This window comes from Cebus imitator, unplaced genomic scaffold (genome assembly GCF_001604975.1).
Source record: "Cebus imitator isolate Cc_AM_T3 unplaced genomic scaffold, Cebus_imitator-1.0 Scaffold379, whole genome shotgun sequence".
Taxonomy (NCBI): Eukaryota; Metazoa; Chordata; class Mammalia; order Primates; family Cebidae; genus Cebus; species Cebus imitator.
The window spans coordinates 1,840,989-1,847,309 of record NW_016107694.1 but is presented as its reverse complement, the minus strand read 5'-3'; positions in this window follow the sequence as shown (position 1 = coordinate 1,847,309).

The window sequence follows — 6,321 nt, the reverse complement described above, 5'->3', positions numbered from 1 at the left end:
GCTATTGGCTTAGAGTACTGAGCAGTGTTCCTCAAAGGGTGGTCAGGTGAAAAATGTGTGAGGCCTTGAGCAGCAGGAGGAAAGATAAAGACTCCGTTTGCTCCAGGAAAGTGGAAGAAGAGGCAAAAAAAAAAAAAAAAATTCATGACAAATACACATAAAATGCGACTTCTCCTTTATCTCTTAGACTGGGAGGTACCAGTACTATTAATATTTTCTGCTTTCCCTAATTTATATTGACACGGATTATTCCATTTCTTTTGTTTATTTGTTTGTTTCCTTGGCAGAATAATTTACAGAGAAGTTAAATGAAATGAGTTGTGCCAGATGGCAGAATACTCTGGGCCTCAACTTCCCCACCCCATCAGCTGAATGGAGTCTCAGTGAACGGCAAATCAGTCTGTCCCATGAATGCCACCAGAACGATAGCACTGAGATTGGTAGGGAATTGGCATTTTAGTTCTGAATATTGAAAGAAGCACCAACACTCACTGGGGGAATCAAAGCAACGCAATCATTGCCCTTCTTTGGTTCCATTGCAGGGCACATAGATGTCCAACTATCTTGTAGTCTGTCTGCCAACACCAGTGGTTCTCCAAGTGTGATCCCTGGTGCAGCTATATCAGCATCACCTGAAAACTTGTTAGAAATGCAAATTCTTAAGCTCCACCCAGATGCAGAATCAGGAACTCTGGGGGTAAGGCCCAGTGATCTGTGTTTTGACAAGCCCTCAGGGAATTCTGATGCACACCAAGATTTGAGAACCACTGGCCTACACCATGAAATAGGGGCAAGTTACCTGCCAAGAACTTCAAGAAACTCTTTGATTTTAAAGGGAAAGCTGTAAAGGAAATGCGTAGCATGCAATTTTACTTTCAAATTAATGATTCTCATTCCTCATGAGCAAATAATTTTCATTCTCCATGTGAACCAGGTGTATATAATTGCCTACAGCCATACCAGGCCAAATGTGGCTAATCTGGCTTGATCTCTAAAAAAAAAAAAAAAAGTATTGGGATACTTAAATTGGACCCGATTATAATCTGAAAGGAAGACAGAAACATCAGAATGAAGTCGACTAAAGACATCTTATACACTATGGATGTTAAATGAGGGGCTTAGAGCCAGGGGTTCCGATCTCAGCTCTGTCACTTCCTAGCTACATGAATTCAAAATCTTCTACTGTGAGTTTTGTCACCTCAAATAGAGGTGAAAATAAGTCCCTCTAAGTTTTTTTGTGGAGATTATAAACAATAACATGTAAATTCTTACCACAGATATGAGTAAATATAGTGATTATTAATTAGTCAATTATTTGGATTTTTTAAATATTGAATAATTTTTTGTTAATTTTAGTAGTTCTCAATCTTGATACTTTTGACTTGGAGTTACACTTCAACATTTTGGTTTAACTAGCTTTTATATTCTCTTTGTTAAGTAACTTCTCTTAAATGGCTGTTTGACACAGCGAGGTTTTACTGTATTTCACTGTGAATTTGGGGCAGCACTTTTCTTCTGTAATGCTTTGACATGTTTTATGTTTGTCCAAATATTCTACATTAAAAACACATTGCAGTTTGCTAATAGGTATTGGGATATTTAAATTGAACTGACGAAGTGCCTTTTCCAATGAGCATCTAGGATACTTATGAGAGTAAAGATGATTAAATTCTAGGAATGATTTGATCCTTGCCAAATCTTGCATAGAGAATAACAATCATATAGGAAATTGTCTTTCCTGTTTAGGATCAGATTTGGTTTGAAAAATTACTACTAACTTTGTAAACATTAAAATAGAAGCAATAAAGATGTGAAATTTCACACAGGGGATCTACAATGTTTGGATAATTATAAGCATATGGCTACTTTACATGAGATCTCTGTTAAAAGTGTATTTACTAGGGCTCTGGGAAAACAGAGGCTCTCAAATTCAGGTTTTATTTACATACACTGAGAATGTCACATTTACTATCCATTTATCATAATATATTTTTACTTCAGAGTTCTATATAGTATTAGCAAAATGACAGCAGTATCTGTTGTTTATTGCTCTCTTGTCTGTTAGTTAACTTACCAAGTTTTACTCATGAGAGAAATGGAAAAGAGCAATTAACCTTCAGTCAAACATGTCAGATTCTTTCTCAATAATTTTAGAATTTTCGATATTTTACGTTAATATTTAGGGCATATGCCTGTGTGGAGTAGTTTCAATATATTCTACTCAAATAAAAGTGATTGATGTAACAATTTTATGTGCTTTTTTAAAAACAGTACTTCAATGTATTTGTTTCTAGGAATAAGAAAAAAAAACCTACAAATTTGATGCTTGTTTATGTAGAATTAATTAAATAAACACTTTAAATCTTAGAGATGGTTGAAATTTTATTTTGAAATGAGTAAGTATGGGATTTGAGAGTTTGGAAAGTCAGTATAAACCCTACCTTTCTCAAAAAGTCTTTCCATGACTTTTCTTCTCAAGTGCTAAGATTATGAAATATCACAGCTGCAAGTTATAATAAGTTGATCTCAAATACAAAGTACAGAGATGGAAAGTAGGATAGTGGTTGCCAGGGGCTTCGGGAGGAGGAAATGGGGAATTGGTATTTCATGGGTACAAAGTTCCAATTTGGGAAGATGAAAAAGTTCTGAAGATGGACAGAAGTGGTTGCACAGCAGGGAGATTATACCTAATGGTACGGAACTGTACACTTCAAAAACAGTTAGGATGAGCCAGGCGAGTGGCTCACGCCTGTAATCTCAACATTTTGGAAGGCCGAGGCGGGTGGATCACGAGGTCAAGAGATCCAGACCATCCTGGCCAACATGCTGAAATCCTGTCTCTACTAAAAATAAAAATAAAAAAATTAGCTGGGCATGGTGTCGCACGCCTGTAGTCCCAGCTACTTGGGAGGCTGAGGCAGGAGAATCGTTTGGACCTGAGAGGCAGAGGTTGCAGTGAGCAGAGATCATGCCACTGCACTCCAGCCTGGCGACAGAGTGAGACATCATCTCAAAAAAAAAAAAAAAAAAAATGGTTAAGATAGCCAACTTTATGTTGTATCTATTTTACCACAATAAAAAGTACACAGACTTAATAAAAATTTTCCAAAAAATCCACTTGCAAAACATATGCTTAAAGACAAAAGTGTTTTAGACAGCTTTGTTGACAATTTTGGCTTTTTCATATCACTGCACAGACTCTGTTAATAAGCATAACTGAGTGTGGTTTCATGTTTATTTGCAGACATGTCAAGGGGAATGTTTTATTAGTCCTTTTGAGATGAAAACCTGACTCTACCTCTCCAGCTATATCATGTGAACCATCCAGAATTCCTCTATTTTTTTCTTAGATAAGACTATTTCAGTAAAGATTAGAATTTGCTAAGTTAATTCTATTTTATGAAAGGACTAATACGTGAAGAAGATTTTTTTTTTAATTTTTTTATTATTATGCTTTAAGTTCTGGGATACATGTGCAAAACGTGCAGGTTTGTTACATAGCTATACACAAACCATGGTGGTTTGCTGCACCCATCAACCTGTCATCTACATTAGGTATTTCTCCTAATGCCAGTCCTCCCCATGAAGGAGATTTTTAAGCACTCAATGAAAAGTTGATTCTGTAAGATCCTGGTGCACCTATTCCAATGTTTGACAGGCCTCCAAGGAAGGAAAAATTCTGAAATAGTTAAAATTTATATTGCTCCTCTTTGCCTTCTCTTCCCAGAATCTTCATGTTCCCAGTGTGCCTTTCTCTTGGCTAACTGTCAATTAATGCCTAGTATCTACCTCTCCAAGAGTAAATTGATTCCAGGCTTAAGCTTTCAAGAAATATATACATTTCAATAAAATATTCCTGAATACCAAAAAAGTATTCAGATCAAAAATCACGATGCCTGAATGGTGGTGGTGGTCCAGGCACAATGACAGTCCCATATTTTTATGTGGCTGTATTCCTTTCCTGGAGTTGTGCCACATTTACTGTGTACATGTTACAATCACAGCTTGTGAGGGCAGGACAGGGCTATAAAGATCACATAGTCCAGCCCTTTCTTTTAGAGATGAGGAACTCTGCCTGTAGAAACTGGTAAGAGGTTTACTGAAGCTTGCGTAGTTCATCGAGTTGAGAGCCCCAGTCCCCAGTCACGAATCTGGGGCTCTTATTAGAACACCAGCACTTTTTCCTGTACTCTTCTCCGACGAGTATCCATTTAAACATCCTTCCTTTCCAAAAAATTTGAGGACCGTGAAGATAATTTTCACACTTTTCGGTATTCCCCACTGGGCTGAGTAAGCATGATGTGGACATATTCAGGTACTTGATATTTATAGGTGTCAAATACAGGTTTTTACACCCTTTAAATGCTTTTAGGTGTACCCCACTGGGTGAGGCACACATGACATAGTTATCAATCTAGATCATCTTTTTAAGTATCTGTGTTGAAATGAGTTGACCTTCCCTTTCTCTTGTCCTCTATCTCCTGCACAGCAAGGACAACATGAATTATAATCCATATAGAGCAATATGCTTACTTGAAGACTACAGTGAACTCAATGACCAATTTTTCCTTTTCTGTCTGAATAATTCTGGCTGCTTTAAGGGTTTCAACAAGACTCTATTTGTCCAAAGTGCCGCCCTCCTATAAAGGAAGTTATGCAACCTAATCTAGACAGATTTCAGATAAAGCCATTTGTTCTCTTAATCCACTTTCAGAAATATTCTAGTTCTGGCCTCTCATTCGAAAACAGTCTCACTAGAAAACAGTTACTGAGGTGAGCCAATGCTTACAGGCATGAGCCAATACGTCTACTGTGACCAATACATTCTAGCCCTAACTTCATCTCCCCTTACTTCCAAGCAGCGGTCTGGCAATTGAGCTGCATGATGTTGTGGATCCTTCTAAGTCTGCATGTGTTTTTCGCCACCTATGTTCTGCAAACACATGTGTCTCAACTGGAAGGCTGGCCTGCCTGCTCCCCTCTCCACCATCTGCAATAATTTCTAATTATTGAGAATGCTAACAATTTAATATTAAAGAACAATCAGAGTTGCAGGAACAATGGTGAATCTCGCCATTAGCAATTTAAAGAAATTAACAAGAGGCGATTTAGGAGTTTGCCTAAAGGCGATTTAGGCAGTGAAGTTACTTTCACTTCCCTGGCTCCCTGAGACTTTCCAGGCCAGCCGGCCTCTCTCACCATTTGCCCTCTTTCTTCTCTGCTCAAAGACTGGCTCTCTTCCTCTCCATTCCTGGTTTTTCTCCACCGTCCTCCTTCTTTTCATTCCTCCTCCTCCTCTTTCGTCCAGCCTTTTCTTTTTCTCTTCCTCTTCCCAGCTCTCTTCCTATCCTTTCTCCTCTAACTAGCTAACATCTGGGGCTGAAGCACAATCTAAAACTTTCCATTCACATTGGCCCTAATTTAAGGATCAAATGAATTGAACCTTATATTTTCCTCTAAAAAAAAAAAAATCCTACCAGTTGAAACCAATCTATTTTTCCTTTTATTTAAATGTGGTCCTTGATAGATTTATTTCCCTGCAGTGGCCCTGCAAAGGGGAAAAACTTTTTTAAAAACTCTATCTGTCCCATAAGGATTTTATTATTTAGTATTTGTTTAAATACGGCATCAAATAAATATGATTCCTTCCCTGTATTGGTGTGTTTTTATGGTTGGGTGGAGCCGACACTACAATTTCTTTGCTGCATTTTTTTGAAGGTTCATATGGCTGCCATGGATTCAGTTTGACCCTCTCTTAGAAGTTAGCTCATATCTTAGCAATATTAGGCAGTATGTAACTTGCCAAGAATATTACTTTAGGAGTGTAATATAAATTAGTAATATCTGAAATTATAATTTTAACACTATAAGCCTCTTCCATAAGCATTTTGGCTTCTTTTGGCACTCAGATCTGCTTTGTGTTTTGTTTGTTTATTTGTTTGTTTGTTTGGAGACAGGGTCTTGCTGTGTTGCCCAGGCTGGTCTCAAACTCCTGTCTTTAAGTGATCTTCTTGCATCTATCTCTGGAGAAGATGAGATTACAGGCATGAGCCAATGCGTCTACTGTGGCCAATACATTCTAGCCGTAACTTCATCTCCCCTTACTTTTAAGCAGAGGTCTGGCAATTGAGCCACATAATGTTGTGGATCCTTCTAAGTCTGCATGTGTTTTCTCGCCACCTATGTTCTCCAAACACATGTGCCTCATCTGGAAGGCTGGCCTGCCTGCCTCCTCTCCACCATCTGCACCTAACTGTGACAGACATGTTTTATGTTGCCCGCCTCCGCCCTAGCTCCTGATGTGTCCTGAAGGACAGGTGT